The sequence below is a fragment of the Arvicanthis niloticus genome, chromosome 20 (assembly GCF_011762505.2).
Source record: "Arvicanthis niloticus isolate mArvNil1 chromosome 20, mArvNil1.pat.X, whole genome shotgun sequence".
Classification (NCBI taxonomy): domain Eukaryota; kingdom Metazoa; phylum Chordata; class Mammalia; order Rodentia; family Muridae; genus Arvicanthis; species Arvicanthis niloticus.
In genome coordinates, this window is record NC_047677.1 from 8,210,297 (window position 1) to 8,236,670 (window position 26,374).

A 26,374-nucleotide genomic window follows, 5' to 3' on the forward strand; every position below is an offset into this window, starting at 1 on the left:
TTTACTCCTCATGTTGTTTGTGTATTTATTATGGCTTCCAGGTTAGTGTTTTTATGGGATTCCTGTGCATCTTTGTTATTTTATGCCTATTCTTAGCCATGGAGAAGGGGTTTCTGACGTCCTCACCCTAGCTGAAATGCAGTTGCTATCTTCTTGGGAGGGAGAATCATTTTGGTTTGAGGATATGACCAGTGGTAGACTAACTATACATGTGCACTAATTCCGTAGCCACATACGTATTTCTACATGATTCATACTAATTGGATGCAGAGTGTACATAAAAATTAATAATAATCATCAATTATCATTTATAAATAAATATGAGGAGGGTGACTGGTTGGCATGTCATGGGATGAGTAGATTGGAGGTGATAAGGGGTAGATGAAATCAAAATACATTGTATATTTGTAGAAAATGTTTTTTTTTTCATTTGAAGAGCACATTCCTACCCATTAAAATCTCCTTCTTCCCAAAGCCACTGGAGCCCACCTTTCAGCTCTCTGTGTGCCTAGATCTATACATTACGGAAATTCTTGCCTAATTCTAGACTTGTATTTGTCTTCTTGGCTTAGCAGAGTAACTTTGAAACTTGCCTATGTTGTAACATGAACTAGCACATACTAGAATTAATCTGTTCATCAATGGCAGACTATTCGCCATATTTGGATTTGTGATTTTAGTTCTTTGGGGGAGTTACAGGTCGTTAGAGGAACAAAGTTATAGTAGTTGGTTTATATTTTTGAAGAACTGACAAAGTATTTCAGAATGTAAGTAAGACAGTCCACATGTGCCCTAGAAATGTGCCATGATTCTATGATACCATATCCTCGCCAACACTTGCAATTTCTGCGTGTAAAAGTATAGTCAACTCAATGTGATTGAATTGTTACCACTGGACTAAAGTAGTAACTTCTCAGGTTTAGTTTGACGTTTACTGAAAGGTAATGTTGAACATTGCTCCATGTGCTTTATTAGTCATGTGTATACCTTCTTTAGAAAAAAATGGCTATCGAAGACTTTAACCTATTATACCTTAAGCATGACAATTAATGCTTTTAAATGATTGTTTATCTTTTAATTATTTTTGTTTCTAAGAGAACTTTGAATAAACTTAAAATAATTGATCAAATAGAATATTTATAATTTGCAGATATTTTCTCTCATGCTTAGATTGCAATTTAGACAATGTAAAACAAACACAAACAATTTATTAAAACTAATACTTAAACACAACACTAAAAAGATAAGAAATTAAAAATCAGGGGCTGATCATAAGGGGCAGGAGCAGCAGCTCAGATATAGGACAGACACAAATTGATGACAAGACATGACAGGACCATTCTCTAACTAGGTAGGTCCACTGTAGCAAGGAGGAGATAACTGAAGAGATACACTGCAGACATGTTGAAACATGATTCCACAGCTGTTATCAAGTGTGCTGGCTGGACTGCTGCTGCCACACCACATGTGGCTGCAGCCACACATGCATCACAGAAACTTCTGGTGGTTTTTGTGCTATCCAGATCTGGTGCACAAGTTGAATCTGGCTCCAGATTTGCTCTTTTCCCTGTCAATTTACAGCAGTTGAATCTCTGGATCTGAGGATGTGTGTCTCCCCAGATCAGAGTCTTCCTCACTGTGAATCCTTAGTCTGTTCTTCCTTCAGCTGGGGTAGGGACCATATTGTTATTGACAATAAGACCAGAGTGTGGCATGAATGCACTCCAGTAGGCTTCCATGTATCTCACAGGGAACAAATCTGTGGGCCCACAAAAGTCCTCAGGGTTCTTGTCCATCCAGGCGTGCAGGAAGCCACAGAGAGTGTTCATTACTTGTGCATCCTCTTCATAAGGGCCGAAGAAGGCATAACTAGAGAAGATCAGACAGAATGTCACATGTAAACTCCCAGGCCCCCCACTTAATACTGGTAGTTCTGGATGCTCTCAGAATGATTAGTTCACCTGTACACCTACTGGTGTACACCTTCTGGTGCTTTCAATATATCTTTGCAAAGGTTGAACACATGCATCTCTATTCAGACATCACTGTGGTCACATGGTCCCCTGTGTTATCCTTCATGTATCTCCACTTTGGACACATCTCTATTGGGTCCTCCAATATTTCTAGAACCTCCTTTACCTATGAGAGAAGTGCCTTTGCCTAGGCCTCAGATATATTGAGTGAAGGATAAAGTGCTTTTTCAAGAGGATAGCTACATCCATTTTAGGGTCTCAGCTCTGGATAGCCCACTCCCTTGGACCAAACCTGGGAGAAGAAATTTCTTACTTCATGTCTGGGTTCAGACAGTAATGTAGACAATAAAAAGTTGAGAGAGAAAGAGGGAGAGAGACAGAGAGAGAGAGAGAGAGAGACAGAGAGAGAGAGAGAGAGAGACAGAGAGAGACAGAGAGACAGAGAGAAAGAAAGACAGAAAGTGACAAAGAGAAACAGGGAGACAGAGACAGAGAGAGACAGAGACAGACATAGAGACAGAGAGAGGCAGAGGGAGACAGAGACAGAGAGAGACAGACAGAGAGTGAGAGAGAGAGAGAAAGAAAGAAAAAAAGAGAGAGGCAGAGAGCGACAGAGAGACAGAGAGAGGCAGAGAGAGACAGAGGCAGAGAGAGACAGAGACAGTGAGAAAGATAGAGACAGCGAGAGAGACAGAGACAGCCAGAGAGACAGAGAGAGGCAGAGACAGAGACAGACAGGGTGAGAGAGAGAGAAAGAGAAAGAGGCAGAGAGAGACAGAGAGAGGCAGAGAGAGACAGAGACAGAGAGAAAGTCAGACAGAAAGACAGAGAGACACACAGAGACAGACACATAGAGAGACACAGAGAGAGAGAGACACACACACAGAGAGATAAAGAATTGGGAACCAACAAGAGGATCTGAGAACTATTAGCTTCCAAATGACCACTCACCTCATGAGCTCTAGGGTCTTTACATGTAGGGGTGTGACAAAACTTCGATATTTGGAAAGAAAGGCAGGGGAAAAGAAGGGGTTCTCTTCCTCCAGAGAAGGCACCGGCCTGCTTGCCAGCTTAATCACAGCCTCTTCACTGCGGTATGGCTTTCTACTGGGCTCCCTCAAATCCTGTGGGGCAGAAGTGTTCTCACGCTGAGGAAAGATCAAAGTCAAGGTTTCAAGGGGGCATAGGTCATCCAAGGGGGGTCCCCTTCCTGTAGAGAAGGCACCAGCTTGCTCACCAGCTTAACCACAGCCTCTGCACTGATGTGTGGCTTTCTCTGGGGCTCCCTCAGGTCCTGTGGGGCAGAAGCTTTCTCCCCCTGAGGAAAGATCAAAGTCAAGGTTTCAAGGGGGCATAGGTCATCCAATGGGGGTCCCCTTCCTGTAGAGAAGGCACCAGCTTGCTCACCAGCTTAACCACAGCCTCTGCACTGATGTGTGGCTTTCTCTGGGGCTCCCTCAGGTCCTGTGGGGCAGAAGGGTTCTCCCCCTGAGGAAAGATCAAAGTCAAGGTTTCAAGGGGGCATAGGTCTTCCAAGGGGGTCCCCTTCCTGTAGAGAAGGCACCAGCTTGCTCACCAGCTTAACCACAGCCTCTGCACTGATGTGTGGCTCTCTCTGGGGATCCCTCAGATCCTGTGGGGCAGAAGGGTTCTCCCCCTGAGGAAAGATCAAAGTCAAGGTTTCAAAGAAGTACTGGTGTTCAACATTCTGATTGGATCTTCTCATTTCAAAATTTCCTGGATTATTACTCTGCCAAACACAGAGAAAACCCCGAGTGGTTACCTGGTCTGTGCAGTCCTGGTCTTGGTTGCCATTAGGTAAGATATTTCCCTTTCGGGAAAATGGCCACAGGCGTCGAAGACAGGAGCGAATCCTGTGCCTCCAGACACCTCTGTGGCCTTCCCTATTGTCTTTCTTAAGGCCTGAGCCTCGAGTGGTCCGAGTACAACAGGAGAACATCCTACTCTCTCTAGTGTCTCTGACAAGTGAGCCTGAAAGCTTTGCTCTAACCATTGAGTTGCCTGGGTACCAAGCTTCTGCATTGTTAGGTCATTGTCAAGAGGGTGGGTCTGTGTCTCAACAGGACTTTCTTAAAGGGCTCCTTGATCTCCTCCTATTTCCCAGGTACAGAAATCAACACAGGTATACATGTGTTTCCCACCCCACTGCTCCCAGAGATTTCTGGATATAGGCAGTACCTCAGCTTTGCAACTTGGGTCCCTACTGTTGAACTGTATCTGTAACCCTAACCATAAACTCAGCCCTAATTAGCCCAACCTACCATAACCCTAGCCATGTGTCCTTGCTTTTATGTGATCTTGTATGTGTTCTGGGTGGAATGAGAGCACATGCATACCTGTGACAGCCACCAGCCCCACAATGTCAGTGTTTCTGCATAGGAATTGTCTTTTCCAGAATCATTTTCCACCGCCGTGATCATTTTAGGTGTTAATCCCAGAGGTTTTATAGCTTTCTGTAAACATCTGGCTCAGCCACACCCACCAGTTTAAAAGATGGAACCTGGCACCCTAGGACTCTCTCAGGGGGGATTCATCCTCCACTGCTGCTGCTTTAATTCCCTGCTTGAGTCCTTGTCCTGACTCTCTCCAGAAATGGAATGTGACTTGTCACCTGCAAGAAAACTTTCTCTTCCCGTAGCAGCATTTAGTTCTCGTGCTTGTCACAGCAACTGAATGAAACTTAAACACTGAACACTACACTTTCTCTGTCCCTATCCTGTGTTAGTGTGGCAGCCAACCTCTTTTCTAGTTGCCCATCTCCCTCACTCGCTGGTAACCTATCTCTTCCTCTACACTCTGTGCTTTCTTATTCTGCTGTTCCCAGTGGTGTTTGCTCCAAAGTCATTTACTGTTCATACCCTGGTCAGCTCCCTCCTTCACACAGAGTGTCTGGGTCAATGTTTAGCAAGCCAGTGATTTGAGGAGTCCACATCATGTGCATGTGTTCAGAACTCTGTGGTACTCCTGAGTAGGGGGCAGTTTTATAGTTAATTACTATCTTGTCTCCCTTATAATAACGTGCAGATGTATTCATGTACTCTTCTCTGTAATATAACCTCAGTTTCATTGTTTTCCTATTCCCAAAAGTTGTGTAGGATCTCCTTCATGTGCACATGCATGTTCATGCTACTTCCTACCAATACATACGAGCGCATGTGCATAAGATCAGTATTGTATGTTATGTGCGTTTGTGCATATGTGCATGTGTATCTGTGCAACTGCATGGGAATGCTTATTAGAGTATGAGCATGCATACATACTTACATTCATGTTTGCATGCATGCGTGTGTGTGTGTGTGTGTGTGTGTGTGTGTGTGTGTGTGTAGACTGAGACTTCCTTTTACCGGTTAGGTCAAAATGCAGAACTCTTAAAATCTGACTAGGTATATACACACAATATTTGGAACTAACTCTCTCCTTTCTTTGGAAACTAGTTTCACATCAGGGTCCTGAGCTGAATCTCCTGTGACAAAAAGAGAGAGAAAGAAAGACAGAGAGAGAGAGAGAGAGAGAGAGAGAGAGAGAGAGAGAGAGAGAGAGAGAGAGAGAATAAACTCTGGGACTCTTGGTGGCTGTATGACTGCAACTAGCTGTTGAGTTCAATCTGTTGGTGATGGGAACACGGACATCTACATTCAGAGGATACATCTTTGAAGAAGCCAAGTCCACTTGACAATTTGAAAATTATCAAGACATCAACAACCTACAAGGAGAAGTGAATCCTCAGGTCCCAAGCATCTAGGAGGGTGAGCATGTCACCAAGATCTGCAGCCACAAAACTTCCATAGCTGCCCTGTAGCAGCACAGGCATGAATCAGGTAGAGGCTCCACCTCACTATAATTTATAAATGTAACTGTGATGGAGAAGAAGTGGAAGACTAAAAATCACCATTGACCCAGAGAGACTAGGAGTTAAATACATTGACTATTAGGGAGAGAGGTAGGTAGAGCAGCCATGTAATTAACAAAAATGGTGGACTTCCAGGATGGCTGGCTTCTTCTTCATTGTCTCCACCTGCAATAAAACTTGGTAGTTTAAAAGAGAGGCCTGGTAAAGCTTTTCTTCATCAGTCACCCCTCAACACCTCCATCCCTCTGCTGCTCTTGAGCATGAACAAGTTCAATCCTTTTTTTTTATTGGATATTTTCTTTATTTAAATTTTAATTGTTTTCCCCTTTCCAGGTCTCCCTTCTGACACTGCCATGCTATTTCTCCTCCCCTTTTCTCTATGAGGGTGCTCCCCCCTACTTCTGTCTTCCCACCCTGGTATTTACCTACAGTGGGGCATCAAGCACTCTCAGGCCCAAGGGCCACTCCTCCCACTGACGTCCAACAAGGCCAGCCTCCCTCCCACCCCTTGGGAGCTGGGGGGGGGGTCTGGCCAGTTGACACTGTTGCTCCCCCCATGGGGCTGCAAACCCCCTCAGCTCCTATAGTCCCTTCTCCAACTCCTCCATCAGGGACACTGTCCTCAGTCCAATGGTTGGCTGCAAGCATTCCCTCTGTGTTTGTCAGGCTCTGGCAGAAGCTCTCAGGAGACAGCTATATCAGGCTCCATCAGCAAACACTTCCAGACATCCACAATAGAGTCTAGGTTTGGTGACTGTATATGGGATGGATCCCCAGGTGGGACAGTCTCTGGATAGTCTTTCCTTCAGACTCTACTCTATACTATGTCTCCATATTTCTTTCTGTGAGTATTTTGTTTCCCCTTCTAAGAAGCACTGAAACATCCACACTTTGATCTTTCTTCTTCTTGGGTTTCATATGGTCTATGAATTTAATCTTGGGTATTCCAAAGTTTTGGGCTAATATCCACTTATCAGTGAGTACATACCATGTGTGTTGTTTTGTGACTGAGTTACCTCACAGTTTCAGCCCTGATTTTAATTATTTCCTGCTGTCTACTCCTCGTGAGTGTATTTGCTTCCTTTTGTTCTAGAGCTTTCAGATGTTCTGTCAAGCTGCTGGTGTCTGCTCTCTCCAGTTTCTTTTTGGAGGCACTGAGAGCTATGAGTTTTCCCCTTAGCACTGCTTTCATTGTGTCCCATAAGTTTGGGTATGTTGTGTCTTCATTTTTATTAAATTCTATAGTCTGTAATTTATTTCTTTCCTGACCAGGTTATCATTGAATAGAGAGTTACTCAGCTTTTCAGTACAGAGTATGTGGGCTATTTTGATGTTGTTGTTGTTGTTTTTGATGATATTGTTGTTTTGGAAGACCAGCCTTAGTCTGTGGTAATCTGTTAGAAGGGATGGGATTATTTCTTTTCTTTTTTTAACTTCCTTTAATCCATGTGAATTCTTTTCTTTTTCTTCATTTTTTATTAGATATTTTAATTACACTTCAGATGCCATCCCCTTTCCCCATTCCCCGCCCCCCCCCCTTAGGAAACCCCTATCCCATGTCCCCTTTTCCTTTTTGCATTTATACATTTTTTAAAAATGTTAATCATAGGCTTTATAAGTTTGGTATTGTTCAATCAGAGGTGTAACCCACTACCCAACCTAGATATATCAACTATCTTTGATAGTGGAGATAAGAGGGGGGAGTCTCCCCCCTCTTTCTCTCTTTCATCACCTAGCTTCTCCTCTCCTTCTTCTCCTCCTCTTCTTACTCCTTCTCTTCCTCTCAGTACCCCTCCCACCTTAGCTCCTCCTACATATCACCCTTCCTGTTAAAATGAAACTTTTCTCTCAAAATACAATTAGAGCATAATTATGCCGATTTGTACCAGTGAGGTACAAGATAGTCCTAATACCCAGTCCATCATTTTGTTGACTAACTAGCACCTCTGTCGTCTATCCTAACTAAAACATTTAGTTCTGAACCTGGCTTTAGGATGAATGTCAGCTGAAAACCATCCACTCAAATCTTTTCTCTCAAGGTAAATAGCCAGGATTGCAACCCCGTCAGTTTTCAACCCCGTCAGAAATCCAGAATGACTGAGTTAACTATAATTGTGGGAAGCACAAACATAGCTTCTAAAACTTAGCCAATTTATAGAGACCTCTGAACACCTGGACACTCGCTCTACTTCAAGACGTTGGAGCATCTGTTCTTCTGCCTTCTACCCCAGGATCATCTGACAGACCTTAGTGTTGCAGAATTATTAAGGGCGGATTACTCTGTCTAGGCAGATATAATCAGTCGACTGTTCTACAAGTGTGTCCTTTTCTGGGCAGTAATTTGTCTGTAGAAGGAAAGAGGCAATTCTTGCCTAGTGGCTGTCTCACCAGAACTGGAGTAACTCCAAAGATTCTCAATTTCTTCTTAGAATTCAATCTAGGCAGTTGTCCGGAGCAGACAGGTCTCTAATCAAAATGAACATTAATACAGAAATGTTTGTCATGTCAATTCTATGGATTTCTGATGTTTTGCAAACCAGCTATCCATGTAAGGTGATCTGGACTGTTGCCTGTTAACTCCACTCAGCTATTTCTAAATAAAACATAGAAAACACCCTAACAATAAACTCAAAGCCATGAATTTGCTATAGTCCCTTAACTCACAGGCTGACCATCTCAAATCAGTTAAAAAAGTTAAAGAAGGCCTGGGTCTAAGCCTTGTATTCCTAAGTGTGTTATACTGGTACAATGCCTATGAGAGTAACAATATTCATCTCACTCTTACATCAATAAGAAGCTCATACCAATGAAAACCTTAAAATTTGTAATCAAAGTAAATTGCTGCCATTTAAGAATTTATATCTTCATCTTGATAGTAATTATACAGATTTCTACTAATAGGTTTTGGCTATGCAATAAACACTAGCCAATCCTCTCTATTCCCACAAAACCACTACTTTTCCCTAGAAAGACAGCCCAACATTTACCACCATAGTCCCCAAGCCCAGGGAATAGGGGCGCTGACTCTTCATTAGCTTCTTCAAGCTGATTATGGGCGTTGAGATATTAGTAGAGGAGTGGGGGGAAGAGCAAATTGACAAGCTTCTGATGCTGTGTCTTCACTGCCTCCAGATGTAATTCCCGGACCTCAGAGGTTTGAGCAGGTCTGCCCAGCTTGCTTGTTGAGTAGATACACCAAGGCTGATCATTCTGCAATATACAATTCTCAAAACAAATTTTAGTATCAAGATAGGTTTTTTTTTTTTAAGAGGGCTGACATTTTATTAAGGATGTTGTTTCTAACCGCTTTTTTCCCCTCTTTTATTGGATATAATATTTACATTTCAAATTTTATCCCTTTACTGCATTCCCCCCACCACCCAGAAAGCCCTTATCCCATCCCCCCTCCTTCTGCTTCTATGAGGGTGTTTACCCACCTACCCCCAATCCCCCTCCCCACTCTCACATTCACCCCCCCCCCACACTCAGTGCTCAGCCTTCAAGGTACCAATGACCTTGTCTCCCACCTATGCCCAACAAGGCCATCCTCCCCTACATATACAACTGGAGTCATGTGTCTCTCCATATGTGCTCCTAGGCTGGTGGTTTAGACCCTGGGGAGCTCTGGCTGGTTGGTATTGTTGCTCTCCTCATGGGGCCACCAATTCTTAAGGCTCCTTCAGTTTACTCTGTAACTTCTGCATTGGGAACCTTTGATCAGATTAATGGTTAGCTGAGAGTATCTGTTTCTGGGTATGTCAGACTCTGGGGGACCTCTAAGGAGACAGCCTTATCAGGCTGCTACCAGCTTTCCCTTCCTGACATCCATATCAGCATCTATTTTTGGTGATTGCACATGGAATGAATACCCAGGTGGAATGGTCTCCATACAACCTCTCCTTCAGATTTTGTCCCACACTTTGTCTCTATATTTGCTCCCTTGAGTATTTAGTTACTCCTTCTAAGAAAGACCTAGGCATCCTTACTTGTTCTTTCTTCTTCATGAGCTTCATGTGGTCTGGTAGTTGAATCTTTGTTGTTTCAAACTTTTGGGGTAATCTCCACTTATCAGTGAGTAAATACCATGTGTGTTCTTTTGTGATTGGGTTACCTCACTCAGGATGATATTTTCTAGTTCCATCCATTTACCCAAGAATTTCTCGAATTCTTTATTTTTAATAGCTGAGTAATATTCCATTGTGTAAATGTACCACATTTTTTTTTGTATCCATTCCTCTGTTGAAGGGCATCTGGGTTCTTTCCAGCTTCTGGCTATTATAAATAAGGCTGCTATGAACATAGTAGAGCATATGTCTTTGTTATTTGTTGGGGCATTTTCTGGGTATATGCCCAGGAGTGGTATAGCTGGGTCCTCAGGTAGTGCTATGTCCAGTTTTCTGAGAAACCGCCAGACTGACTTCCAGAGTGGTTGTACCAGCTTGCAACCCCACCAACAATGAAGGAGTGTTCCTCTTTCTCCACATCCTCACCAGCATCTGCTATCACCTGTGTTTTCAATCTTAGCCATTCTGACTGTTGTGAGGTGGAATCTCAGTGTTGATTTCATTTGCATTTCCCTGATGACTAGGGATGTTGAACACTTCTTTAGGTGCTTCTCAACCATTTGAGATTCCTCAGATGGGAATTCTTTGTTTAGCTCTGTTCTCTATTTTAAAATCAGGTTATTTGCTTGTCTAGAGTCTAATTTCTTCAGTACTTTGTATACCTTGGATATTAGCCCTCTAGCAGATGTAGGATTGGTAAAGATCTTTTCCCAAACCGCTGGTTGCCATTTTATCCTATTGACAGTGTCCTTTGCCTTACAGAAGCTTTGCAATTTGATGAGGTCCCATTTGTCAATTCTTGATCTTAGAGCATAAGCCATTAGTGTTCTGTTCAGGAACTTTCCCCCTGTGCCTAGGTATTCGAGGGTCTTCCCCAACTTCTCTTCTATTAGTTTCAGTGTATCTGGCTTTATGTGAAGTTCCTTCATCCACTTGGAGTTGAGCTTTGTACAAGGGGATAAGAATGGATTAATTTGCATTCTTCTACATGTTGACCTCCAGTTGAGCCAGCACCACTTGTTGAAAATGCTGTCCTTTTTTCACTGGATCATTTTAGCTCCCTTGTCAAAGATCAAGTGACCATAGGTGTGCAGGTTCATTTCTGGGTCTTCAATTCTATTTTATTGATCATCCTGTCTGTCTCTGTACCAATACCATGCAGTTTTTATCACTACTGCTCTGTAGTATAGTTTGAGGTCCGGGATGGTGATTCCCCCAGAAGTTCTTTTATTGTTGAGAATAGTTCTCGCTATCCTAGGTTTGTTGTTATTCCAAATGATTTTGTAAATTGCTCTTTCTATCTCTATGAAGAATTGATTTGGAATTTTGATGGGTATTGCATTGAATCTGTAGATTGCTTTTGGCAGGATGGCCATTTTTACTAAGTTAATCCTGCCAATCCAGGAGCATGGGAGATCTTTCCATCTTCTGAGATCTTCTTCAATTTCTTTCTTCAGAGACTTGAAGTTCTTGTCATACAGATCTTTCACTTGCTTGGTTAGATTCATTCCAAGATATTTTATTTTATTTGTGGCTATTGTGAAGGGTGTCATTTCCCTAATTTCTTTCTCTGCCTGTTTATCCTTTGAGTAGAGGAAGGCTACTGATTTGTTTGAGTTGATTTTATATCTAGCCAAGTTGCTAAAGTTGTTTATCAGGTTTAGGAGTTCCCTGGTGGAAGTTTTAGGCTCACTTAAATATACTATCATATCATCTGCAAATAGTGAAATTTTGACTTCTTCCTTTCCTATCTGTATCCCTTTGACTCCCTTTTGTTGTCTAATTGCTCTAGCTAGGACTTCCAGTACTATATTGAATAGGTAAGGTGAGAGTGGGCAGCCTTGCCTAGTCCCTGATCTTAGTGGGATTGCTTCAAGTTTCTCTCCATTTACTTTGATGTTGGCTACTGGCTTGCTGTATATTGCTTTTACTATGTTTAGGTATGGGCCTTGAATTCCTGATCTTTCCAAGACTTTTAACATGAAGGGATGTTGAAGTTTGTCAAATGCTTTCTCAGCGTCTAGTGAGATGACCATGTGGTTTTTTTCTTTGAGTTTATTTATGTAGTGGATTACATTGATGGATTTCCGAATATTGAACCATCCCTGCATTCCTGGGATAAAGCCTACTTGATCTTGATGGATAATTGTTTTGATATGTTGTTGGATTCAGTTTGCGAGAATTTTATTGAGTATTTTTGCATCAATATTCATAAGAGAGATTGGTCTGTAGTTCTCTTTCTTTGTTGGGTCTTTCTGTGGTTTAGGTATGTGCATAATGGTAGCTTCATAGAACGAATTGGGTAGTGTTCCTTCTGTTTCTATTCGATGGAATAGCTTGAAGAGGATTGGTATTAGGTCTTCCTTGAAGGTCTGAAGGAATTCTGCACTGAAACCATCTGGCCCCGGACATTTTTTGGTGGGAATATTTTTAATGACTGTGTCTATTTCTTTAGGCGTTACAGGACTATTTAGATGGTTTATCTGCTCCTCCATTAACTTTGGTACCTGGTATCTGTCTAGAAAATTGTCCATTTCATCCAGATTTTCCAGTTTTGTTGAGTATAGGCCTTTGTAATAGGATCTGATGATTTTTTAAATTTTCTTTGTTTCTTTTGTTATGTCTCCCTTTTCAGTTCTGATTTTATTAATTTGAATACTGTCTCTGCACCCTTTGGTCATTCTGGCTAAGGGTTTGTCTATCTTGTTGATTTTCTCAAAGAACCAGCTCCTGTTTTTGTTGATATTTTGTATAGTTCTTTTTGTTTCAACTTGGTTTTTCCTGCCGTCTACTCCTCTTGGGTATATTAGCTTCTTTTTGTTCTAATGCTTTCAGGTTTGCTGTCAAGTTGTTAAGTTGTCAAGTTGTGTGCTCTTTCCAATTTCTTTTTGTGAGCACTTAGAGCTATGATTTTTCCTCTTAGTACTGCTTTCAGTGATTCCCACAAGTTTTGATATGATGTGTCCTGTTTTTCATTTAATTCTAAAAAGTCTTTAATTTCTTTCTTTATTTCTTCCTTGACCAAGTTCTCATTGAGTAGAGCATTGTTCAGTTTCCAAGTGTATGTGGGCTTTCTGATGTTTTTGTCCATGTCAATGACAAGTCTTAGTCCATGGTAGTCTGATAAGTTACTAGGGATTATTTCAATCTTTTTGTATCTGTTGAGGCCTGTTTTGTGACCAATTATATGGTCTATTTTGGAGAAGGTACCATGAGGTGCTGAGAAGAAGATATATTCTTTTGTTTTAGGATGAAATGTTCTATAGATGTCAGTTAAGTCCAATTGGTTCATAACTTCTGTTAGTTTCATTGTGTCTCGGTTTAGTTTCTGTTTCCGTGATCTGTCCATAGCTGAGAGTGGGGTGTTGAAATCTCCCACTATTATTGTGTAGGGTGCAATGTATGCTTTAAGCTTTAGTAAAGTTTCTTTTATGTATGTGGGTGCCCTTACATTTGGGGCATAGATGTTGAGAATTGCGAGTTCCTCTTGGTACATTTTTCCTTTGATGAATATGAAGTGTCCTTCTTTATCTTTTTTGATTACTTCTGGTTGAAAATTGATTTTATTTGATATTAGAATCGCTACTCCCACTTGTTTCTTGGGACCATTTGCTTGGAAGATTGTTTTCCAACCTTTTACTCTGAGGTAGTGTCTGTCTTTTCCACAAAGGTGCGTTTCCTGAATGCAGCAAAATGTTGGGTCCTGTTTACATATCCAGTCTGATAGTCTATGTCTTTTCATTGGAGAATTGAGTCCATTGATATTAAGAGATATTAAGGAAAAATGAGTGTTGTTTCCTGTTGTTTTTGTTATTGTCAGTGGAGATATGTTTGTGTAGCTACCTTCTTTTACGGTTTTTGGAAGATTACTTTCTTGCTTTTTCTAGGTTGTAGTTTCCCTCCTTGTGTTGGAGTTTTCCACCAATTATCCTTTGAAGTGCTGGATTTGTGTTGAGATACTGTGTAAATTTGGATTTGGTTTCTCCATCAATAATGATTGACAGTTTTGCTGGGTATAGTAGTCTGGGCTGGCATTTGTGTTCTCTTAGGGTCTGTATGTTATTGGTCCAGGATCTTCTGGCTTTTATGGTCTCTGATGAGAAGTCTGTTGTAATTCTTATAGGTCTGCCTTTATACGTTACTTTGTCTTTTTCCCTTACTGCTTTTAGTATTTTTTCTTTGTTTTGTACATTTGATGTTTTGACTAATATGTGGCGGGAAGTATTACTTTTCTGGTCTAAACTATTTGAAGTTCTGTAGGCTTCTTGTATATTTATGGACATCTCTTTCTTTAGGTTAGGGAAGTTTTCCTCTATAATTTTGTTGAGGATATTTACTGGTCCTTTTAGTTGGGAGTCTTCCCCCTCATCTATACCTATTATCCTTAGGTTTGGCCTTCTCACTGTGTCTTGGATTTCTTGTATATTTTGGGTTAGTAGCTTTTTGTATTTTGCATTCTCTTTGACAGTAGTGTCAATGTTTTCCATGGTATCTTCTGCACATGAGATTCTCTCTTCCATCTCTTGTATTCTGTTGGCGATACTTGTGTCTATGACTCCTGATCTTTTCTTAGGTTTTCTATCTCCAGGGTAGTCTTCCTTTGTGATTTCTTTATTGTTTCTACTTCCAGTTTTAGATCCTACATGGTTTTGTTTAATTCCTTCTCCCATTTGGTTGCATTTTATTGCAATTCCTTAAGGGATTTTTGTGTTTCCTCTTTAAGGGTTTCTATCTGTCTACCAGTGCTCTCCTTAAGTTCTTTGAGAGTGTTATTCATGTCTTTTTTAAAGTCCTCTATCATCATCATGAGAAGTGATTTTAATTCTGAATCCTGCTTTTCCGGTGTGATGGGGTTTTCAGGGCTTGCTATGATGGGGGAACTGGATTCTGATGAGGCCATCTAACTTTGGTTTCTGTTGCTTACATTCTTGCGCTTGCCTTTTGCCATCTGTTTAACTCTAGTCCTTCCTGTACTTGCTGTCTCTGACTGAAGCCTTCCTTTCCAGTTATCTCGCTTGTGTCTGATCTTCTAGGAGTCCAGATGTCTCTGTGATCTTTTCCAGCTGCACTGATTACAGTGGTACCTCTAGGATGCCTCAGGATATGGTGCCTCCAAGGTAGCAGTCCAGCTAGATGTCTGCTGTTCTGGGTGCAGTGTCTCCTCTAGGATATCTCAGGATATGTTGTCTGATGCTCTGAGTTCAGTTGTTCCTCTGTGGCTCTGGGTTGAGTGGACCTTCCAGTATGTCTCAGGCAGAATCCGGGGTCCACACAACAGCAGACCTGGCAGAGGTCTGGTTCAGGCCTCAGATCCGGAAGAGGGGTGGAAGGGGAATGCTAGTTTGCAGGGGCGGGAAGGGGGGTTATCTGCTGGAATCTGTGTGCTCACAGCACCCAGCTATGGGCTCAGGGCAGTATGTGTGTCTTCCTACCTAACGCTGGCTGTGGGATCCATGGAGCCTCCAGAATGTCTTGGGCAGGATCTGGGGTCCACACACCAGCAGACCAGGCAGAGGTCTGGTCCAGGCCCGGGATTATTTCAATATTCTTGTATCTGTTGAGGCTTTTTGTTTTTTTGTGCAGTTCTCATGTTCAGCAGCAGATGGACAACAGAAAATGAACCCATTTACATCTATGGAGGCTTCTGCTTTCATAAAGTCCTCTCAGAACTTTATTGTAATTTACTTTTTTTCAAAACACTTTATTCATCAGTATTTGTATATACATATACACTTATAGACATATATATATATATATATGAACAATAATTAAATAATAAGATGTATTTTAAAAGTATGGAGGTTGGGGAGAGTGGGAGGAAGGAGAGAAAGGGGAAAATCATGCAAATACAGTGCTCATATATGAAATTCTCAAAAAGGAATCCAGTTTTTAAAATGTTTAACAGATTAACTAGCATTTTACAATATGAAAATAAATATGACCTATAATTATGTTGGAGGACATTTTAACTCATTACAAACTTTGAAGTTTAAAATGAAATCAATAAAAATTATTTTACCCAGCACAATAACAAAAACCATAATAATGTTTTATAATTCAAAGTATTTCTGAGAACAAGAAAATGGATTGTCAGGAGCTAAGTCAGCAGAGCCAGGGGGACACCGTGTGCCATTTCCTTTTTCCTTTTCCTTTTTTTTTTCCCCACCATCACATCACAATTTCCACCCTTTAACACAGGGGCCATAAACATGAAAATGCAGGATGTGGGGAAGGGGATGACACAGGAGCATAGTTATTCAGGGGGAGTACAGATATCCTTCAGAATAGGGTGTCAGCTGGATGAAGGTTCAGGGGTCAGGTCACTATGACTCTGCCTATGATTCACTTGTCCTTATCTAATTTGGTACTATCCACCAAGGCTGCCTATTCACATTTTAAAGAAGGTCTATGACTACTCAGGCTGGTAGATTTCCACAAAAGCTGCCTGTTTACAATAGTTTATAGCCATTTGTTTCAGTGTTTTTCCATAGAGTCCCAAGACTTTGTGTTAGCAGGCATGTATGTCAGGCCTATTGCTGATTTTAGGCTTATGGCTGATTTTAGGCCTTCAGTATATAAACAGGGCTGCCCCTGACATCTCCTCCCATCTCCAAGTATAGAAGGGCTGTGGTGATTTTAATCTTGGCAAGGCGGGGATAGAGGTCTGATCTCCAGTAATTTAAGGGGACCTTGTAATGGCTCCAGTCCTCCTGTCATTGTCCAGTGAAGTAAGAGGGCCATACCTGTCCTGATGTCTTTTTCCTGGAGAGGGGATACTTTTGACATCAACCCCTATGCAGTCAGGCTTGTCCCTTAGGGAACCCAGAAACATATTTTCAACTTTTATTTATATTCCCTTGCAGTGCTTAGCCTTGCAGCCTAAGCAAGAATTCAGATCGCCAGACAGAGGGGCTTCTGGGTGGCCCCTCTCTGCTTGGTCTAGGGGCAGAAGTCCCTTCTTTTAGGTTGGATGGAGATGGGACTGGGGAACACCCTGGATAGAGTAACAACCTCATCTAGAGTCTCGTGGTCCTCCATAGCTAACTTATGATAATGTATCTGAATAGATTTTGCTATCAGATTATCTATCTGTTGTTTCACAAATTTAGTCAGCCTATTTAAGGCCCAGGGACCAAAGAAAAAATAACCCAATTAATGGTCCCAAGATGGAAGGAAGTAGGGTTAACAATCATGGAGAGGTTGAAAACCAATTCTTATACAAGCTCTCATTTTTCTTTTACTCTGTCTTTTCTCAAGACCTTCTCTGGCCCTTTTCATTCTCTCTTTAACCATCCCTGTTTTGTCTATGTAGAAGTAACATTCTTCTTTAAGGGCTGTACACATTCTAGAGCTGTACACAGTCTTTTCTACTGTAAAAGAGAAAATCAAGTCCAATAAAGTCCTTTGCAATTTTTGGGGATGGCATTAGACAGCGAAACGAGGGATTTCTTCAGATTAGTGGTGTCAATCTATAAATATTTGATGTCCTCTTCAAAGGCCCATCAGAGGTCTGAGTAGTATAAGTCCAGAGGCCAGCATCAGGATTAGAACTCCTAACAGCAGACATCAGGGGTGATTAATTTTTACCTGGAAAGGAACAAAGAAGGGAGTTCTCAGGGAAAATTTCTCTTCCCTGGATGTCAATTTTTATACATCTTATTTATTTATTTATTGATTGATTTATTCATTCATTTATTTGGACCAGCACCATTTGTTGAAAATGCTGTCTTTTTTCCACTGTATGGTTTTAGCTCCTTTGTCGAAGACCAAGTGACCATAAGTGTGTGGGTTCATTTCTGGGTCATCAGTTCTATTCCATTGATCTTCCTGCCTGTCTCTGTTCCAATACCATGCAGTTTTTAACACTACTGCTTTGTAGTATAGCTTTAGGTCAGGGATGGTGATTCCCCCAGAAGTTCTTTTATTGTTAAGAGTAGTTTTCACTATCCTGGGTTTTTTGTTATTCCAAATGAATGTTAGGATTGCTCTTTCTATCTCTGTGAAGAATTGAGTAGGAATTTTGATGGGGATTGCCTTAAATCTATAGATTGCTTTTGTCAAGATGGCTATTTTTACTATATTAATCCTGCCAATCCATGAGCATGGGAGATCTTTCTATCTTCTGAGATCTGGTTCGATTTCTTTTTTCAGGGGCTTGAAGTTTTTGTCATACAGATCTTTTACTTGCTTGGTTAGATTCACACCAAGGTATTTTATATTATTTGTGACTATAGTGAAGGGTGTCACTTCCATAATTTCTTTCTCAGCCAGTTTATCTTTTGAGTAGAGGAAGGCTACTGATTTGTTTGAATTAATTTTATACACAGCCACTTTACTAAAGTTGTTTATCAGATTTAGGAGTTCTCTGGTGGAAGTTTTGGGGTCACTTAAGTATACTATCATATCATCTGCAAATAGTGAAATTTTGACTTCTTCCTTTCTAATCTGTATCCCTTTGGCCTCCATTTGTTGCCTAATTGCTCTGGCTAGGACTTCCAGTACTATATTGACTAGGTAGGGGGTGAGTGGGCAGCCTTGTCTAGTCCCTGAGTTTAGTGGAATTGCTTCAAGCTTCTCTCCATTTAGTTTGATGTTGGCTACTGGCTTGCTGTATATTGCTTTCACAATGTTTAGATATGGACCTTGAATTCCTGATCTTTCCAAAACTTTTATCATGAATTTTGTCAAATGCTTTCTTAGCATCTAGGGAGATGATCATGTGGTTCTTTTCTTTGAGGTTGTTTATATAGTGGATTACATTGATGGACTTCCGTATATTGAACCAACCCTGCATTCCTGGGATAAAGCCTTCTTGATCATGATGGATGATTGTTTTGATGTGTTCTTGGATTCTATTCGTGAGAATTTTATTGAGTATTTTTGCATTGATATTCATTAGGGAGATTGGTCTGAAGTTCTCTTTCTTTGTTGGGCCTTTGTGTGGTTTATGTATGATCATGATTGTGGCTTTATAGAATCAATCGGGTATTGTTCCTTCTGTTTCTACTTGGTGGAATAGTTTGAAAAGAATCGGTATTAGGTCTTCCTTGAAGGTCTGATAGAATTCTGCACTGAAACCATCTGGTCCTGGACTTTTTTGGTGGGTAGACTTTTAATGACTACTTCTATTTCTTTCAGGGATATGGGACTGTTTAGATGGTTTCTCTGCTCCTGATTTAACATTGGTAACTGGTATTTGTCTAGAAATTTGTCCATTTCGTCCAGATTTTCCAATTTTGTTGAGTATAGGCTTTTGTAGTAGGATCTGATTATTTTTTTTGGATTTCCTCGGGTTCTGTTGTTATGTCCCCATTTTCAGTTCTGATTTTATTAATTTGAATACTCTCTCTCTGCCCTCTGATTAGTCTGGCTAAGGGTTTATGTATCTTGTTGATTTTCTCAAAGAACCAGCTCCTGGTTTTATTGATTCTTTGTATAGTTCTTTTTGTTTCCATTTGGCTGATTTCAGCCCTGAGTGTAATTATTTCCTCCAGTCTACTCCTCTTGGGTGTATTTGCTTCTTTTTGTTCTAGAGCTTTCATGTGTGTTGTCAAACTGCTAGTGTATGCCCTCTCCAGTTTCTTTTTGTAAGCACTTAGAGCTATGAGTTTTCCTCTTAGCACAGCTTTCATTGTGTCCCATAGGTTTTGGTATGATGTGTTTTCATTTTAATTAAATTTTAAAAAGTTTTTAATTTCTTTTCTTCTTTCATCCCTGACCATGTTATCATTTAGTAGAGTATTGTTCAATTTCCATGTGAGTGTGGGCTTTCCCATGTCTTTGTCATTATTGAAAACCAGCCTTAGACCATGGTGATCTGATAGAATGCAGGGGATTATTTCTGTATTTTTTGTATCTGTTGAGGCCTGTTTTGTGACCAATTATATGGTCTATTTTGGAGAAGGTACCACGAGGTGCTGAAAAAAAGGTACGTTATTATGTTTTAGGGTGAAATGTTCTACAGATGTCTGTTAAGTCTATTTGGTTCATAACTTCTGTTAGTTTCACTGTATCTCTGTTTAGTTTCTGTTTCCTTGATCTGTTCATTGCTGAAAGTGGGGAGTTGAAGTCTCCCACTGTTAGCTGTGTGAGGTACAATGTGTGCCTTGAGCTTTAGTAAGGTTTCTTTTATGAAAGTGGGAACTCTTGTATTTGGCGCATAGATGTTCAGTATTGAGAGTTCATGTTGGTTGACTTTTCCTTTGACGAGTATGAAATGTCCTTCCTTATTTATTTTTATTTTTTTTGATAGCTTTAAGTTGAAAGTTGATTTGATTTGATATTAGAATGGCTACTCCAGCTTGTTTCTTATGACCATTTGCTTGAAAAAGTTATTTTCCAGCCTTTTACTCTAAGGTAGTATTTGTCTTTGTTTCTGAGGTGGGTTTCCTGTATTCAGCAAAATACTGGGTCCTGTTTGCATATTCAGCCCTTTAGCCTATGTCTTTTTATTGGGGAATTGAGTCCATTGATGTTAAGAGATATTAAGTAAAGGCGATTGTTGCTTCCTGTTATTTTTGTTAACCGTGGAGGCATTGTTTGTGTGGTTATCTTCTTTTGGGTTTGTTGGAAGGGGCTTACTTTCTTGCTCTTTCTGGGGTATAATTGCCCTCCTTGTATTGGTGTTTTCCTGCTATTATTCTTTGTAGTGCTGGGTTTGTGGAAAGATATTGTGTAAATTTGGTTTTGTCGTGAAAGATCTTGGTTTTTCCATCTATGGCAATTGAGAGTTTTGCTGGATATAGTATTTTGGGCTGGCATTTATGTTCTCTTAGGGTCTGTATGACATCTGTCCAGGATCTTCTAGCTTTTGTAGTATCTGATGAGAAGTCTGGTGTAATTCTGATAGGTCTGCCTTTATATGTGACTTGGCTTTTTTCCTTACTGTTTTTAAAATTCTTTCTTTGTTTTGTGCATTTTGTGTTTTGATTATTATTTGAAGGGGCGGGTTTTTTTTTTTTTTTTTCTTTTCTGGTCTAGTCTATTTGGCGTTCTGTAGGCTTCTTGTATGGTTATGGGCATCACATTCTTTAGACTAGGGAAGTTTTCTTCTATAATTTTGTTGAAGATATTTATTGGCTTTTTAAGATGGGAATCCTCACTTTCTTCTATACCTATTAATCCTTAGGTTTGGTCTTCTCATTGTGTCCTGAATTTCCTGGATGTTTTGTGTTAAGAACTTTTTGCATTTTGTGTTTTCTTTGACACTTGTGTTAATATTTTCTATGGTATCTTCTGCACCTGGGATTCTCTCTTCTATCTCTTGTATGCTGTTGGTGATGCTTGCATCTATGACTCCTGATTTCTTTCCCAGGTTTGCTATATCCCTGGTATTCTCCCTTTGTGATTTCTTGATTGTCTCTACTTCCATTTTTATGTCCTGGATGGTTTTGTTCAATTCCTTTACCTGTTTGGCTGTGTTCTCTTGTAATTCTTTAAGGGATTTTTGTGTTGCCTCTTTAAGGGCTTTCACCTGTTTATCTGTGTTCTCAATTTCCTTGAGGGTATTGTTTATGTCCTTCTTAAAGTTTTCTATCATTTTCATTAGAAGCGATTTTAGATCTGACTCTTGCTTTCCTGGTGATTTGGGTAATTCAGGACTTTCTAATATGGGAGAACTAGGTTGTGATGAAGCCGAGTAACCTGGGTTGCTGATGCTTGTGTTCTTGTGCTTGCCTTTCGCCATCTGGATCTCCTTGGTGCTACCTGAACTGTCTCTGACTGGAGCCTTGTCTTTCCTATTATCTTGGTTGTGTCAGAACTGTTTGGGATGGGTGTTGCTTCTGGGGTTAGAGCTGAGGTCCAAGCTCTGCTCAGTGCTCAGGCAGAAACAGGAAGGAACCAGTGCTCCGGTCCAGGAGTGAATTCCTGGGTCTCTATGGGTCCCAGTTACTCCCTGTTTGGGTAGAATATTGCTGTCTACTGACCTGAGAAACTGCCCAGGTTAGAACTCCTGAGAGCCCTGCCACCTCTGGTGTTTGTGAGGTTGGGTAGAGAGCTGCCTCCTGGGATCTGTTCTGTGCTCAGGCCCAAACAGGAAGAAACTGGTGCTCCAGCCCAGGAGTGAGTTCCTGGTTCCCAGTGGGTCCCAGTTACTTTCTATTTAGTGTGAGTGTTGCTGCCTTCTTACTTAAGATACTGCCCAGGTTAGAGCTCCTGAGAGCCCCACTTCCTCTGGGTTCTGTGAGATTGGGTGCAGAGCTATCTCCTTGGATCTGCTGAGAGCTCAGGCCCAGACTGGAAGGCACCAGTACTCAGGGCCAGGAGTGAATTCCTGGGTTCCTGTGTGCCCTGGTTACTCCCTGTTTGGGGCGAGTATTGCAGTATCCTTACCTTACTGGTAGCCCTGCTTCATCTGGGTTTTGTGAGATTGGGTGCAGAACTGCCACCAGTGATCCGCTCAGTGCTTGGGCCCAGACCAGAAGTCCTGTAATTTACTTTTTATATTTCATTGTTATTTATATATTGAATTTTTTTTTTTTTTACTCCTCATGTTGTTTGTGTATTTATTATGGCTTCCAGGTTAGTGTTTTTATGGGATTCCTGTGCATCTTTGTTATTTTATGCCTATTCTTAGCCATGGAGAAAGGGTTTCTGACGTCCTCACCCTAGCTGAAATGCTGATTGCAGTTGCTATCTTCTTGGGAGGAAGAATAGTGGTAGACTAACTATACGTGTGCACTAATTCCATAGCCACATACGTATTTCTACATGATTCGTACTAATTGGATACAGAGTGTAAATAAAAATTAATAATAATCATCAATTATCATTTATAAATAAATATGAGGAGGGTGACTGGTTGGCATGTCATGGGATGAGTAGATTGGAGGTGATAAGGGGTAGATGAAATCAAAATACATTGTATATTTGTAGAAAATGTTTTTTTTTTTTCATTTGAAGAGCACATTCCTACCCATTAAAATCTCCTTCTTCCCAAAGTCACTGAAGCCCACCTTTCAGCTCTCTGTGTGCCTAGATCTACTCATTATAGAAATTCTTGCCTAATTCTAGACTTGTATTGGAACTAGACAAGTAAAAACTTGCCTATGTTGAAAGAAGAGACAGACTAGAATTAAGTTCAGAGAGAGAGACATAGAGTGAGAGACAGAGAGAGAGAGAGAGAAGAGAGAGAGACAGAGAGAGACAGAGAGAGAAGACAGAGAGAGAGAGAAAGAGAGAGACAGAGAGAGACAGAGAGAGACAGAGAGAGAGACAGAGAGAGACAGAGAGAGAGACAGAGACAGAGAGACAGAGACAAAGGAAGACAGAAAGTGACAAAGAGAAACAGGGAGACAGACAGAGACAGAGAGGCAGAGAGACAGAGACAGAGAGACAGAGACAGAGAGACATAGAGACAAAGAGAGGCAGAGGGAGACAGAGACAGAGAGAGGCAGGGACTGAGAGACACAGACAGAGTGAGAGAGAGAAAGAAAGAAAGAAAGAAAAAGAGAGAGGCAGAGAGCGACAGAGACACAGAGAGAGGCAGAGAGAGACAGAGGCAGAGAGAGACAGAGACAGTGAGAAAGACAGAGACAGCAAGAGAGACAGAGACAGCCAGAGAGACAGAGAGAGGCAGAGACAGAGACAGACAGGATGAGAGAGAGAGAAAGAGAAAGAGACAGAGAGAGACAGAGAGAGGCAGAGAGAGACAGAGAGAGACAGAAAGAGGCAGAGAGAGAGACAGAGACAGAGACAGAAAGTCAGACAGAAAGACAGAAAGAGAGACACACAGAGACAGACACAGAGAGAGACACACACACAGAGACAGAGACACACACACAGATAAAGAATTGATAACCAACAAGAGGATCTGAGAACTATTAGCTTCCAAATGACCACTCACCTCATGAGCTCTAGGGTCTTTACATGTAGGGGTGTGACAAAACTTCGATATTTGGAAAGAAAGGCAGGGGAAAAGAAGGGGTTCTCTTCCTCCAGAGAAGGCACTGGCCTGCTCGCCAGCTTAATCACAGCCTCTGCACTGCGGTATGGCTTTCTACTGGGCTCCCTCAGATCCTGTGGGGCAGAAGCGTTCTCACGCTGAGGAAAGATCAAAGTCAAGGTTTCAAGGGGGCATAGGTCATCCAAGGGGGGTCCCCTTCCTGTAGAGAAGGCACCAGCTTGCTCACCAGCTTAACCACAGCCTCTGCACTTATGTGTGGCTTTCTCTGGGGCTCCCTGAGATCCTGTGGTGCAGAAGGGTTCTCCCCCTGAGGAAAGACCAAAGTCAAGGTTTCAAGGGGGCAGAGGTCTTCAAAGGGGGATCCCCTTCTTGTAGAGAAGGCACCAGCTTGCTCACCAGCTTAACCGCAGCCTCTGCACTGATGTGTGGCTCTCTCTGGGGCTCTCTCAGATCCTGTGGGGCAGAAGGGTTCTCCCCCTGAGGAAAGATCAAAGTCAAGGTTTCAAGGGGGCAGAGGTCTTCAAAGGGGGGTCCCCTTCCTGTAGAGAAGGCACCAACTTGCTCACCAGCTTAACCGCAGCCTCTGCAGTGATGTGTGGCTTTCTCTGGGGCTCCCTCAGATCCTGTGGGGCAGAAGGGTTCTCCCCCTGACGAAAGATCAAAGTCAAGGTTTCAAAAGGTACTTGTGTTCAACATTCTGATTGGATCTTCTCATTTCAAAATTTCCTGGATTACTCTGCCAAACACAGAGAAAACCCCGAGTTGTTACCTGGTCTGTGCAGTCCTGGTCTTGGTTGCCATTAGGTAAGATATTTCCCTTTCGGGAAAATGGCCAAAGGCGTCGAAGGCAGGAGCGAATCCTGTGCCTCCAGACACCTCTGTGGCCTTCCCTATTGTCTTTCTTGAGGCCTGAGCCTCGAGTGGTCCCAGTACAACAGGAGAACATCCTACTCTCTCTAGTGTCTCTGACAAGTGAGCCTGAAAGCTTTGCTCTAACCAGTGTGTTGCCTGGGTACCAAGCTTCTTCATTGTTAGGTCATTTTGAAGAGGGTGGGTCTGTTTCTTCTTCAACAGGACTTTCTTAAAGGGCTCCTTGATCTCCTCCTATTTCCCAGGTGCAGAAATCAACACAGGTGTACATGTGTTTCCCATCCCACTGCTCCCAGAGATTTCTGGATATAGGCAGTACCTCAGCTTTGCAACTTGGGTCCCTACTGTTGAACTGTATCTGTAACCCTAACCATAAACTCAGCCCTAATTAGCCCAACCTACCATAGCCCTAGCCATGTGTCCTTGCTTTTATGTGATCTTGTATGTGTTCTGGGTGGAATGAGAGCACATGCATACCTGTGACAGCCACCAACCCCACAATGTCAGTGTTCCTGCATAGGAATTGTCTTTTCCAGAATCATTTTCCACCGCCGTGATCATTTTAGGTGTTAATCCCAGAGGTTTACAGCTTTCTGTAAACATTTGGCTCAGCCACACCCACCAGTTTAAAAGATGGAACTTGGCACCCTAGGACTCTCTCAGGGGGGATTCATCCTCCACTGCTGCTGCTTTAATTCCCTGCTTGAGTCCTTGTCCTGACTCTCTCCAGAAATGGAATGTGACTTGTCACCTGCAAGAAAACTTTCTCTTCCCGTAGCAGCATTTAGTTCTCGTGCTTGTCACAGCAACTGAATGAAACTTAAACACTGAACACTAGGCTTTCTCTGTCCTATCCTGTGTTATGTGGCAGCCAACCTCTTCTCTACTTGCTTATCTCCCTCACTCCCTGGTAACCTATCTCTTCCTCTACACTCTGTGCTTTCTTATTCTGCTGTTCCCAGTTGTGTTTGCTCCAAAGTCATTTACTGTTCATGCCATGGTCGGCTCCCTCCTTCACACAGAGTGTCTGGGTCAATGTTTAGCAAGCCAGTGATTTGAGGAGTCCACATCATGTGCATGTGTTCAGAACTCTGTGGTACTCCTGAGTTGGGAACAGTTTTATAGTTAATTACTATCTTGTCTCCCTTATAATGACGTGCAGATGTATTTATGTACTCTTCTCTGTAATATAAACTCAGTTTCATTTTTTTCCTATTCCCAAAAGTTGTGTAGGATCTTCTTCATGTGCACATGCATGTTCATGCTAGTTCCTACCAATACATATAAGCACGTGTGCATAAGATCACTATTGTATGTCATGTGCATTTGTGCATATGTCTATGTGTATCTGTGCAAGTGCATTGGAGTGCTATTTAGTGTATGAACATGCATACATACTTACATACATGTTTGCATGCATCTGTTTGTGTGTGTGTGTGTGTGTGTGTGTGTGTAGACTGAGATTTCCTTTTACTGGTTAGGTCAAAATCCAGAACTCCTAAAATCTAACTAGGTACAATAGTTGAAACTAACTCTCCTTTCTTTGGAAACTCGTTTCAGATGAGGGTCCTGAGCTGAATCTCCTGTGACAAGAAGAATGAAAGAGAAAGAGAGGGAGAGGGAGAGGGGGAGGGGGATGGGGAGGGGGGGGAGAGGGGGGAGAGGGGGGAGAGGGGGGAGAGGGGGGAGA